Source organism: Salvia splendens, unplaced genomic scaffold, assembly GCF_004379255.2.
Source record: "Salvia splendens isolate huo1 unplaced genomic scaffold, SspV2 ctg783, whole genome shotgun sequence".
In the NCBI taxonomy this organism is placed as follows: domain Eukaryota; kingdom Viridiplantae; phylum Streptophyta; class Magnoliopsida; order Lamiales; family Lamiaceae; genus Salvia; species Salvia splendens.
Window position 1 is genome coordinate 29,849 of NW_024599459.1, and position 14,850 is coordinate 44,698.

Consider the following 14,850-nt stretch of genomic DNA (forward strand, 5'->3'; position numbering starts at 1 on the left):
TTCGATTGTTCCAGTTGCCCTGCCCTTCATGATTCCTTCCAGGCCAGTTAGTCTGTCTTTCTGGTTGATGTGTCAACTGAGTGTTCTGTTGTGGAGGTGGCTGGTTCGGATCGTTGTCAGACCATCTAAAATTGGGATGGTTCCTCCAGGGTGCGTCTCTCTGTCTTCCTGTGTTCCAACTCCCATCGGGATTCCAACTTCCCATCATATTAACCCGTGCCTGGTACTCTCCCTCTTGGAGACCGTAACATTGCTGAAGTTGGATATCTCCTAGACCTGAAGATTTATCTTTCACTTGTGTAGCTGGCGGAGTGGTTTTCTCTATTGCATTCAACAATGCTTTCTCAAGCCTATCTATTCTCTCCTCTACTCTCTCGTCATCCTGCTCCCTCAGGGAATTTGCTGTTCCCCTCTTCATAGCATTCCTCGGGCTGTCATATGCCTTTTTAGCCTCTATCAATTTTCCCAGAATCTCTCTTGCCTCGCTACCCCTCTTCTTCGTAAAGTTTCCCCCACTCGAGGAGTTCATCAAATCCTTCGACTCGGGGTTTGCTCCTTCATAAAACAAATAATAAATCCCTGCCTCGATCATTCTTTGATTCGGGCAGGCGTCCAGCAACCCCTTGAATCATGACCAATATTGGCTCAACGACTGGTCGTAGTCCTGTTTGCACTCCACTATCTCCTTCTTCAGAGCATTTGTCTTGTTGGAAGGGAAAAATTAATCTAGGAACTCCAATTTAAAGTCCCTCCATGTGCGGATAGAATCTGGGGGTAACCTTAATAACCACGTGTTGGCCTCCCCTTTCAAGGCAAAAGGAATCGCGCGCAGGCGATAGTCCTCTTCCGTTGCATCATTCGGTCTCTTCTGAATGCTACACAATTTGTTGAATTCATTTAAGAACTCATATGGGCACTCATTCCTACGCCCAGAGAATGTTGGTAGGATACCGAGCACATTCGTCTTGATCTCAATGGCCCTCTAGCGCGGATTCATCACTATAGCTTGGGCTTGCTCACCATCGAGATGGGCACTGAGCGAACCAATCTCCAGATCTGGATCGACTACGTGCGCCATGTCTCTGATTTCTGTCTCTGAAGATGATTTAGGATCCTCCCTTCCTGACAAATTCCAATCCTTTTCACTTTCTGAACCGAACGGAAATGGATCTCCCGTTGATAACCCCGATCTGGTGGTAACTGTAGATGTTGTGTCCTTGACTTGCCAAATAAACTGCTCGTTCCTCCACTCAGATGAGCCACCCCAGTGTCCAAACTGTGAACCTCTGCTCATAAACTGAAAATAAAGAAAAAGAAAAGAGAAATTAAAACTATGTACGCCAAAATCCTCTAAACACAATCACCGGCAACAGCGCCATTTGAAAAGCCTATCTGGAGCTAGAGTGTGTACAGTGTGTTCTACTGTTCTAGGTCGAGCTACTAAGTCCAATGAATCCACTAGATCACTAGGTCTAGGAACTCAAGGGAATATAGAAGACTCAGTCGTTGGATACACAAGCTCGTGTTTCAAAGATCCCTCAACCCGTTATACTATAGATTAGTATAGAGAAGCAGGGGTCGATCCCACGAAGATGGACGCGTAAGAAAGCATCTAGAGACCTTGGTTTAAAAAGCGGCTGCTGCCACGCAAATTGGGTTGAGGTTGACTACTATTAGACCTAGGCACAAAATCAAACACTAGACCTAGGAAACTGTAAACATCATGCTGACATCGAACATTCTCATGACTACGAAATAACCAACTACCTTTCTAGACTTAGCAACCAACTTCCTAATTCAACTAAACAGAAAGCGAATAAAAGTGGGGACAAACTTCCAGAAATATCAAGTATGGAAGGAAAGCTGCAACTAACTAACTAAGGATTTTACTAACAGCAACACGCATCTCATCAACTGAATTAAACACGAACATGAAGAAAACAGAGCATGTATCTAGATTTGAACAGAATATAGAAATTCGGACGTCGGAAACTCGCAAACAGCCGAAATAAAACAGAAATACATATACTAGACGGAATGAAAAGAAAACATAAAAGCTAGGCATAAATCTCGATCACTCTGTTTCAGATCCAAACGTCGGATGCTTAACCCACTCCGGATCCAAGCAATCCGAACCCAACAACAACCTGATTCAACTCCATAGTCTCAGATTCAACAAATCTGCTCCGATCAAAGCTAGATTCCAATGATCTTACTCAAACTCAGCAACCAACATGAAATTCAGACATCCAACTCAGCGATCACAACAAACTCAAAATGATAAACTTCCATAATCGAAATCAACAGCAGCTCAAACACAAAAAATAGAAATTGCATAATTGACGGAAATTCAACAGCAAACAGTGCCGAGCTTCGAACGGTGAAGCTCGGTGAAATTCGCGACGGTAAAGTAAAATGAAAGCGATTAAAGTGTATCTTCGCCCTCCGCGAGGACGGTGTTGCCCAACTGCGGACTAGCAAAGTAAAACCCAGACCCCTACAATTTCCCGATAAAACCCAAAAGTATGTTGAAGAGAGTGAGCTAGAGCAACAATCTGGTCATCAGGCCTCCACCGAGAAGGTCCCCTCTGATTGCATGCTTTCTTCTTTATATAGGTGCGGACATAATCTTCTAGAAGCCTTTGTAGAAATCTCCATTCTACCCTTCAACCCCTTGATTTCCTCCGTCTTGTAATTTTTCTTCAAATTGCTCACTTATTCGCCAGTTTCCTTGGACCATGCAATTGTCCTTCTCTATTCTTGGATCTGGCGAAAACCTTCTACATACCTGGCTTAAAACATGTGTTAGACCCCGCAAACGAATGAGTTTCACCCCTATATCTATGCATGAAATTAGCCTTATCATGGGCAAAGGTGGTAGTTGCCTTGTAGGGGGAGGATTCTCCTTCAACATTCTTCTTAACTGGCCAGCTTGGTCAGGTGGTTTTTCGACTCCTTGAGTGATCCCTTCTGTCTTGGCTGGTCGTGTTGGCTTACAGAAGTCCATAATTGCTCTTTCAATGGCCTGATCATCCAAGTTACCAGTTATTGTTGCTTCGAACCAGTCAGCTGCTTCCTTTTTAAGTTTTTCGTCATTAGTGAAATCGGAGGACTTAATGAAGAGTTTCTTTTCCAGACACTTTCGCTCCAGAGGTTTGACAGTATCCACCGATTGTATGCTTTCGCCATCCTGCGGCTTCCTTGCAGTTTCATTAATGTCGACTGTAAGTCGTTCTCTATTACACTCCAGATTTATCGTCCCATGGCGGACATCGATGACTGTGCTGGCGGTGGATAGGAAAGGTCTTCCCAAGAGGATTCCAATGGACTCCTCCGCTCCTGGTTCCATCATTTTTATGACAAAGAAGTCGGCGCGGTACATAAATTTGTTCACCTTGACGATTTTATTTTCCAGAATTCCTTCGAGGTAAATGCAGGACCTATTTGCCAGTTGTATCACCATATCGGTTCGACAAGCTTTGTTTTCCCCAGCTTTTCATACATAGAATAGGGCATAACATTGATGGAAGCCCCTAGGTCGCACATTGCTTGTTCTATTAGAATGTCTCTGATGGAAATTGGGAGCGTAAATACCCCTGGGTCTATCTTTTTGGGCGGAAGGTCACTAGGTTAGACCAAACCGGTCACACTTTCTGCTTCGACCATACTCCCCTTCTCAGTGTCTTTTTCACGGATGCTAGACTCAAAGCTTCCGTTTTTACTGAGTCTCGGTGCTGGAAAACTCGCAGATGAGCTTTGATAAGTTGTTTCTGATTTCAGAGAGACTGTGTTGACATTCTCTCGCCCCGCAGGTGGCTGCACTGTGGCCGAAAGTTTTCCTTCATTCCCTCTCAGCTCGCTCAGTGACATGGCGACCTGAGATAATTGCTTCGTAAGCATATCTAGTGCAACCCTTTGTTCCTTCTGAGCTTCTTGTATTTCTCGAATTGCATCTTGGGGCTGATGCGGGATCATCACATCTCCTGGACTTTCATTTTGTTGCTTGTTATATCTTTGATTAAAACAACCTCCTCCATGGCCTTGCTGGTAGTAACCGGAAGGGCTATACTGCTCTGGTTGGAAGTGATTCTGTTGGTTTCCTCTTTGGTACTGCGGGACATAGTTCACCGTTTGATTATTTGGCTGTTTTCCCTGGTTTCTAAACTGAGGGACTTGGTGCTGGTACCCCCACTCTCCTTCCTGTTGTCGGCTTGACCAGTTAGGTTGTCCTCCACTTGACCAGTTCCCTTGAGGTCCACTTGACCATCCTGCCTGACCTCCCTGCATTTTGTTCCCTCCAGTGTTTGCCCTCTCCTGGATCCGAGCAGGCCAGTTGGGCTGCCCTTCGGTGAGTTGTAAGGACTGCGTCGGGGGTGGTTGGCTTTGATTCTGATTAGTCCACCTAAAGTTTGGGTGGTCCCTCCATAGAGCATCTCTCTGCTTCCCCTGGATCCAGTTGCCATTTGCGTTCCAATGACCTACGGCATTGACTTGGGCTTGCAGCTCTACCTCAGGGGGGAATTCACAGTAATAATAATGATGTTCTTCTGGTGGGGACGGTTGCGGCACATATTGTGTCTCCTTTTGTGCAGGTGGTGGTGGCGGTCTTGCTTTCTCTACTGCCTCCAACAGCTTCTTCTCCATTTGCTCAAATCGAGCCTCCAACTTTTCATTATTGCGTGTCTCTGCTGCGTGCACTACCCCTCTTCTATACTGGCCTCGAGATGTCTCATACGACCGCTTAGCCTCGATCAGCCTCTCCAGTATATTTTTGGCTTGGCTAAACGGGGTTTTCAAGAAATCCCCTTGAGCTGCGAGGTTGAGGTCGTTCTTGCTGTCCACCGTAAGTCAGCCATAGAAGATCGAGTAGATCTCTCGTTCCCCCAGCTTGTGGTTGGGGCATGCTTGAAGCAGCCCTTGGAATCTTTCCCAGTATTGACCGAGGGGCTCATCGTACTCCTGTCTGGCTTCGGTAATCTCCCGTTTAAGGGCACTCGTCTTTGCTGTTGGAAAGAAGCGGTCTAGGAATATTATGCGGAACTCGGCTCATGTTCTGATGGATCCTTCTGGCAGTCTTGACAGCCAGACACCCGTATCGCCCTTCAAAATGAAGGGAATAGATTTGAGCCTGTAATCTTCGGATGTGGATCCAGCCGGCACAGGCAGAACTTCTCCAGGAAGGCGTACGGACATTCCTTTGAAAGACCGTAAAAGTGGGACAAAACGGCCAGTACTCCTGATTTGTTCGCGATGGTCCGCATCCCAGGAGTAGCGGCAATGGCATGTGTGGGCTCTTTCTCATCATGAGCGTGCAGAGAGCCGATTCCAGAGTCATCAGCGACAAGGGCCATCTATGCTTCTGTTACTTCTGGTGGTGGTGGTAGTGTGTTCTGTTCAGCGGCCGCTGCTGCTTCTAATGCTGCTCTGAAACGGGTGGTGACAACGCCGACTTCCTGGACTCTCCAATGAGCGTTAACGCCTCTGTATATAAGAGGGTGATTCCAGTGGCCGCCGCGGTGGTACCTTCTCATCAACAGCAGGAAAAACAAATGAGAAATGAAAAAAAAGAAAACTATTTACTCCTACGCACTACGGCAAACATGAAGTAACACCATGCTTCCCCGGCAACGGCGCCATTTTGGAAGGACCACAAGAGGGGCGCGAATTCGTACCAAGTTATATTGAAGATAACCAAACCGATTGGATCAGTTAGCAAATGTCGTTCCCACTTGATCAATGCAAACTCGCTCTCGCTCGTTTTCTACCAAAGTAACTTGTAAACTCCCAATTTTGCACTACTTTAACAGTAAAGCGGCAAGTTCGGGTCGATCCCACAAAGAAGTTGATGTGTCGAGTGTGTGAGTAGTGAACAGGGGGTTGGCTACTGCCACACTTTACCTTGGGAGTTTTTAACTACTGATTTTACTCTAGGCAGAATTAAACTTGTTGACTTGATCAAGGTAAATTTAACTACTGGGTCAAGTGAATTGCAGGCGAAAACGTAACAGTAAATGCGATGATGAAAACGAAATAACTTTGATTAAACTAAAACTGAGAACAGTACAACGAGAAGTTTAAACTAAGCTAACACTTTGGTAAACCACGAAAGCAAGTAAAACCGAGAAGAATCTCGTCGGGAAACTTCAGAATACGCTGATAGATAACAAGTATTCTGTAGCGCTTCTTCAATCGCCATTTCTAACTAAGCAACACTTTATCTAAGCTAGGCTAAGCTATCTAGAGAACTGAACTAAGCTAGAAAACTGTACTAAGCTAAACTAGATGGAAAGTAAAGGATCGGATTCTTTTCTTGTGATGGCACATCCTCTATTTATAAGCTCTACTCGCCCTCCAGCTGGATAACGATCTTGACAGGGAATATTCACTCACGCTGAGGATGAGCGACTCATTGATTGCTACGTGCTTTTCCTTCTAGAATGTCGACGCTTTTGAGTAACAGATTTATGACTCAGCTCTGTTCTTGCGTCTCATATGCCAGCACGGGTCCCCTTCTAGAACGTTGTCCTTGATAACAGAATGGTGCGCCACATCCAGCTCATTTTCTCACGTGCCCTTCTTCTGGAAGCCAGTGGTCCCTGCCTAACTGCTTGATTACTCCCCTTGATCAACTCCCCTGAGTTATTGGCCTTTTCTGCCGATTGTACTTGCTTGATCAGTTTGGCTTCGTTGCCTTGGTCAAGCGGCATTTCTGCACAATTAACACTTGTTTTGCGCGATAAACCGATCAAGTAGTGCACATTTTACCCATAAACCGATGCATGAAATAGGCCTTATGAGTAGGTGGACCCTATATTCCACTAACTCATTCCACGGGAGTAGATCCCCTGTTGTGGTGGGAACACAGCAGGGCTGCTATGCTGTTAAATGGCAGTGTTTTGCTTCAATTGCTATACTCCCTTATTTTATTATTTAATAATTTTTATTTAATACCGAGTACAATATTTATTTATTGCATTACTCTACCGTCTACACTCCACACATATGAATCGGAATTATTTTACTTTGTTGAATAGGGAATTTACTTATATAATACTCCTTCTGTCTCCTAAAAGATGTCACACTTGTGGGACGACACATGATTTTAAGAGGTTTCGTTTTGTGTGTTAAATGGAGAGTGAAAATATAATTTTTATATTAATGTGAGAGAGAACTTTTTCCAAAAATAGAAATGTGACATTTTTTGTAGGACAAATTAAAAACGAAAGTGCGACATCTATTATGAGACGAAGGGGGTACTTCATAATGTTTGTTGAATATTAACTTTGGTAACTAAAATTTATCATTTAAAATTATTTAAATATGATACTCCACAGTTAAAGCTTGTTATAATACTCTTTCTGTCATATTCAAGATGTCCATATTCTTGAATGACACATGATTTTAGGTGGAGTAGTTGTATGTGATAAAGTAGAGTGAGAAGGATGATTGAATATTTTCATGAGAGAAGAGAGAGGAATTTATTTACATATAATAAAATTAAAGTCTCCATCCCAGAAAGTTTGTCACATTTTTCTATTTCTGTCCGTCCCACAAAATTTTTCATATTTTACTTTTTACTATTTTTGGTAGTGAACCCTATATTTCCACTAACTCATTTCCATTCACATTTTATTGTAAATTAATACTATATAAAAATTCATATTCCACTGAGTATTTCAACTCACTTTCCATTACATTTTTTATAACCCATGCTCGATCAAAGTGTGACAAAATTTATGGAACAGATGGAGTAATATTTTTAATAAATAAAAATAATTAAAATAATAATAGGAATAGCTCAAAATAATAGGAATAGCACATATAAAATCAGAGTATCTCAACAAACAACTCAAAAAGAACACTATCTCAGCAATACAAGAACTCAAAAGAAAAACAACTGCTCAGCGGAAGAATTTCGAGAGTAGAATAATGTTATGTATGAAGACACAACATATTCTGAACATTTGACAGACATCTTCTTCACTTTTATGCTCAACACCCACTGCGCTCGTCACAGCTCAACCTGCACATTTTTAAAACATATGTAGGGCTGAGTACTTGAGACACTCAGTGGAATCATGCAGAAAATAATTTATAAAAAGTATTTATTATGCCACCATTGAGTGATCTCGGGGTTTTAACTTTAGAAAGGCCGGAGAGACTAATGACTGCAGTCAAAGTTCCTGTAGATGTCTACTAAATCTAAACCATTGATGACAAGGAATGTGGCTGCATTCCAAGTCACTAGACCGGCCAACTCGAAAGATAACGCACGATCTCCCTTAGGTGTACATTAGTCTGACCCGAATTCGATTATCCATAGACAGCAAAAACCACATCAGATAGGTTCCATAGAAAAACAAAACTAGGGCTGGGAAAATATACCGAAATACCGCGCTTACCGTACCGATAAAATACTGAAATACCGAATTTTTGGTATACCGTACTTTTCGGTACGGTATCATACCGTACCGACAGTTTTAGGTATGGTAAAGGTATGCATTTCGTATATACCGCGGGATAACGCGTTATACCGCATCATACCGCAAATGCGGTATATACCGCAAATTTACGGTATATGCCGCATATTTGCGGTATATACTGGTATAACACGGTATACCGTAAATACGGTATATACCGTAATTGGCGGTATTTACCGCAGATGTACCATATTTAACATATTTATTATTTATAAAATATATTATTATATAATTTTATTAAACCTAATTGAATGGATTTTGAATGTCATGAACTATGTTTGCTTTATGAAGGATTTTTATCACTTTGGATATTTCCTAGATGTTTAAAATGATATTTTTGCTATTTAATGCATGAATGTTAGGTTTTGACATGCGATATTCGGTATACCGTACCGTGATTTCGGCATACCGCTAATGTCGGTAAGGCAACGATATCTAAATTTTGGTATACCGGTATGCGGTATACCGAAAAAAACCGGTACGGTAAAGGTAAGGTTTTTGGTCATACCGCACTTTTCGGTACGGTATGCGGTATGGCAATTTCGGCACGGTATACCGTACCGTTCCAACCCTAAACAAAAAACAACATGACAAATATTCAGAACATTATTATTCGCATCAAAATATATACTTAGAACATAGTCCTTATTAAAAAAGAAAGCACACCTCGTTCGTTGAACACCTGACTTGTCCTCATGTTTCGTCCTCGAAAAGCGTGCATAAAAAGCCCATGATTTAATTAAGCCCGTCCTTTACTTTGTCTTTATCTCGTCTGGCCGAAGATATTCCAATCTTTAATCCACAACAGCTCAAGTCTAAAAATTTTCAGCCCAAGCTCCCATCTCCTCTACTTCAAATCATCAACCCATTATCTCTCACTTCTCAATTTGAGTATTCCCAAAAAACGCTAAATCAAACTCCAAAATTCCGAGAACTCCAATTCCTCTTTTGTCTCACGGTGCATCGCCTGCAACCTCCAATTCGCTCCACCGTCGACCTCCCTCTCTACTTCCTTCCTCTCTCTTCATATAATTTCGTCGCCAAAATTAGGGACAATTCCCCAAATCGTATCCCTCCTTCTTTCTGAACTTATCCCAACTTACATCTTTCTCTCTAATTCTGACTTCTCTCTATCTCTCGTGATGTTACGTGGAACCATGGGGGTTACATATATAAATGTATATAATATTGTTAGAGATTTTGAAGGGTTGTAGAGTGAATTGCTTAAAATCGATGCTGAAAAGATGTACACTCAAGTGGGCTAAATAAAATAGGAGTATGTGATTTGGGCTCAAGCAATTTGGTTTCAAATTGGGCTAGGAATGAATAATTGTTTGGCCCAAAAAGTAAAATCCTTCTTTCGACAAAAGAAATTGATAAGGTCTATTTCATGCATCGGTTTAGAGGGTAAAATGTAGGCTACTTGATCAGTTTCATGCGGAAATCGAGTGTTAATTGTGCAGGAATGCCGCTTGATCAAGGACAGCAAGGCCAAACTGATCATATTGGTGCAGAAGGCGAAAAATGCCCAAAACAGTGTGAGTTGATCAAGGTGATGTGCGAGCAGTTAGCCGGGGACCACTACATTGCAGAAGAGGACACGTATAGCCGATGCGCTGGAAAGCGATCCTCAATCGATTATCAAGGACCACTGCGAAACAGAAAGGGGACACATATAAGTTGCTCGACGGATAAGACGCGCAATTCCAGCAAGGACTAAGATTCTCAGCCAAAGTTGTTATCACAGCTGGAAGTTGTTATGAATAGTCTATAAATAGGAGGCGGGGAGTTCCGTTTTTATATATACACATTTTAGGAGTTACGTTCCGGTTTCGTTTAGAGAGTAGCAATGGTAAGCTAGAGAGTAAGAAGGAGTGCGACAGAAGGGAGCGCGATAGAGAATCTGTTCGGCGCAGTTTCAGTTTTCGACCGAGGACCTTTTGGATTTATCGCTTTCTTACATTTCAGATCTAGTCACTTAGTTAAATTCCGTGTTTGTTACATAGTTGAAAATTCGTTCTTGTTTTGTATTCTGCACTTTCAAAGTTCTGTTCTGCATACTGGTTCAAATCAAAGTTATTTGTTTTCGGAAATCTCGTCAACTGTTCTAGCTCAGTTTCAGTTTTAAATTCTCAGATCCCATGTTAGAACTTGCATAACGTTGAATGGCAAAGTAATTCGTATATTCGTAGCATGCTTAAGTAGTTAAGTCATTTATTTCAGTTTGTCGCTTACCTGATCAGTTCACTGTTTCCAGCATGATATGTCACTCTGTGGGATCGACCCCGTACTTGCTGCTTACTGTTTAAAGTAGTTGCATGTTAAGGAGTTATAAATAGTTTTGGAAGAGAGGGAGGCGCCTTGATCAAGTCGCAACGACAATTGCAAACTGATCCACCCGATCGGTTATATTTTTATATTACTTAATCAAAGAAAACCCCCTTTTCAAATGGCGTCGTTGTCGGGGATGCATGGTGTTATTACAAAGATGTGTTTAATGCATAGGTGTAAATAGTTTTATTTCTTTTTTTTAATCTGTTTTTCTTTCCCTTTATGAGAAAATACCACCGCGGAGGACACCAAAATCAACCTCTCATTTACAGAAATACAAACGCTCAGTGGCGAGTCCAGGAGGCCGGTGTAGTAACCACTCGCTGCAAAGCCGCGTTAGCAGCAACTGCATCATCATCTATTGCTGAGCAACTGACCAGTGAGGAGGAAGGAGAGTTATCCACGCCACCTAAATAGGACGAACCACTACTCGAGGAAGCAGAAACACAGATGGCCGTCGTAGACAACGATTGGGGAATTGGTTCCCTACACGCCCATGACGAGAAGGAGCCCACTCATGCCATCGCAGTTACCCCAGGAATGAGGGCAATCGCAATCAAATCGGGGGGGGCTCGCGGTGTTGTCAAATTTCTACGGACTCTCGAATGAATGCCCTTATGCCTTTTTGGACGAATTTTGCAGATATTGTTACATTCAACCAGTACCAGTTGGATCCACGTCAGAAGATTACAGACTCAAGGCGATACCCTTCGTTTTGAAGGGTGATGAAGGAATCTAGTTGTCAAGGCTGCCAGAAAGCTCGATTAGAACCTGGGCCGAGTTCCGCATGATCTTCCTAGACCGCTTCTTTCCAACATCAAAGACAAGTGCCCTGAAGAGAGAAATTATAGAGGTGAGGCAGGAGTACGATGAGCCTCTTGGGCAGTATTGGGACAGATTCCAGGGACTGCTGCAAGCGTGTCCTAATCACAAAATGGGAGAGCGGGAGGTCTATTCAACCTTTTATGGTGGGTTGACGGTGGACAGCAAGAATGATCTTAATCTAGCCGCCCAAGGGGATTTCTCCAAAACCCCATTCAGCCAAGCAAAGAGCAATCTGGAGAGATTGATCGAAGCAAAGATATCATATAAGACCTCTCGAGGCCAGTACAGAAGAGGAGCGGTGCACGTAGCAGAAGGACGAAGCAACGAGAAGTTGGAGGCTCGATTTGAGCAAATGGAGAAGAAGCTGCAAGAAGCAGTGGAAAAGACCAGAGCGCCTCCACCTCCAGCTCCTAAAGAAAAAAGTATGTGCCACCACCTCCGGAGGAGCACCATTATTACTACAGCGAGTTTCCTTCTGAAGCAGAAGCTCCGAATCAAGTAAACGTTGTCGGCCATTGGAACCCGGATGGCAACTGGGTCCAAGGGAAACAGAAGGATGCTATATGGAGAGATCATCCAAATTTCAAGTGGAATGATCAGAGCGCAAGACAACCACCTCAACCATCTACACAGGAGACACAACCCTCCGAAGAGCAGCCCAATTGGCCTATTCAAATTCAAGAAAGACCGAACACTGGAGGAAACAGAGGGCAGAGTGGTCAAGGGAACTGGTCAGGCGAACCCCAGGGTAACTGGTCCAGCGAAAGTCAGCCCAACTGGTCAGGAAGACAACAAGAAGGGAACTGGGGATATAGACATCAAGGCCCCCAGTCAAGTAACTCCGGGACACAACCAAACAACCAGGTGGTGAGCTATATTCCGCCACATCAAAGAGGAAACCAACAACACCAAGGAAACCAACCATACCATCAGCCCCAGTATCAATCTGAGCACTATGGGCAGTCGGACTATCCTCAGCCCAGCCACTGTGGAGGACCTTCAAATTAGAGATATAACAGGCACACCAATGAAGGTCCAGGAGAGGTTATGGCTCCGCACCATCCAAATGATGCGATGCGCGAAATCCAAGAGACAGGGCAACTCTGGACATTCTTACAAAGCAACTTTCTCAAGTTGCCAAGTCACTAGGGGAACTGAGAGGGAATGAAGGAAAGATCCCTGCTACGGTGCAGCCTACTGGGCGAGAGAACATCAGCGAGGTCTCCCTGAGGTCAGGGAAGGTATATCAAAGCCCAAAGACCACCCAAAGACCAATTGCGAGGATCCAAGTTCAAGTCCAAGATCGAGATCGAGACCGAGACCGAGGCCCGTGACCGCGGGCTCGGGCTCGGGCGAGTGGCGGCGGCGCGCGCGCGTGTGGGCTCTTTCACCCATCTTGGTCCACTATAATTATTAAGTAACATAAAGTCACTTAATTTATGCACATTAAAAGATGTGTCACTTCTCCAATGTGGGATAATTAACACTAGTTAATTATTCTCTAAGCTCAAACTTCAAGCTTTAATTAAAAGCTAACCATGTCCAACTTTAATCCACTATTTCTCACTCACCGAAAATCGGATTTGAGAAAGTGAATATACTACATTTATCTGCGTAAAATGTAGATCGACGCTATATCATTTAATTTCACAAAATTAGATGTCTCGTCACATTTATTATTTGGTCAAAATCCATTGACCGAGCATATTTTATTCCATGATTTCTACAATCCCCCACATGAGTGGAAATAGCCAAATGCATATGCATGCAGACACAAGCTCAACCCTCGAGAGGTATATAAGCATAAGGATAGGTAGTTGTTGGCTTTGAACCCTCCATAGTGACACCATCGGATACACAGGCGGCGTAGTAGCGCGATGCTTTGAACTAATCCCCCACGGCGTGCACCGAGACAATGGTGTTAACGCTTAAACACCTCAACCTCATCCGTTCTCACGTTTTGTGTCCTTTGCGGCCTTGGACACCACTTTGGATTCATAAGTGTGTTATTTGAAGCGGCCTCACTTCACACTTATGTAGATGATTCCTAATAGAGTATCTTGCCCTACTCGGTCTCCTTGAGAACTCAATCTCCTCGAGATCCTTAGGAGTCATTAAAAGTCATAGACTTAGCCTCACCACTTGGCAAGTTTTCCAACACTCTATTGCTCTCTAGGGAATAGATATAGTTGAGCGTTTCTCATGAACTCTCATAGTTTAGTTGTCCCTTTGAACCAAGTTCTTGGGATCTCCAGTCATCATGGTTGGGTTACCACCATGACAATTCTTTAGTTTGTGGATTTCAAACCCCTTCCCTATAACAACTTATTCATTTGATCACGGTTTAACCCTTTGGTTAGCAGATCCGCTAGATTATCTATTGACTTCACATAGTCAATTGTTATCACTCATGTTGTGATCAAATGTCTCACGGTGTTATGTCGTCGACGTATGTGTCGAGACTTAACGTTATAGAAGCCATTGTTTGCCCTTCCAAATGTCGTCGACGTATATGTCGAGACTTACCATTATAGAAGCCATTGTTTTCCCTTCCAATAGCTGCTTGGCTATCGCAGTGGATCAGCACTGGTGGCACTGGCTTAGACCAACATGGAATGTCTTCAAGGAAGTTCTTAAGCCACTCGGCTTCCTCACCCGCCTTGTCTAAGGCGATGAACTCCGATTCCATGGTTGATCAGGCTATACATGTCTGTTTTGTGGATTTCTACGATACAGCACTACCCCCAATAGTAAAGACGTATCCACTTGTTGAAAGTGAGTCTCTATTGTCGGATATCCAATTTGCATCACAGTACCCTTCAAGTACCTAGGAGTATCTCGAGAAGTGTTGCCCAAGATTTTGAGTATGTTTTAAATATCTCAAAACCCACACAAGAGCTCTCCAATGCTCTTTGCTTGGATTGCTCGTGTAACGACTCAACTTGTTCACGGCACAAGCAATGTCAGGTCGAGTGCAATTAGTCAAGTACATAATGCATCTGATGACCCATGCATACTCTTCTTGTGCAACTGGCTCGCCTTTGTTTTTGCTCAAGTGAACGTCGAGTTCAATTGGAGTCTTAACCGGCGCGCCATCATAGGCTTTGAATTTATTCAATATCTTCTCAACATAATGTGATTGTGTTAAGATGATTCCATCAGACGTTCTTAGAATCTTCATTCCAAGAATTACATCGGCTAGACCCATGTCTTT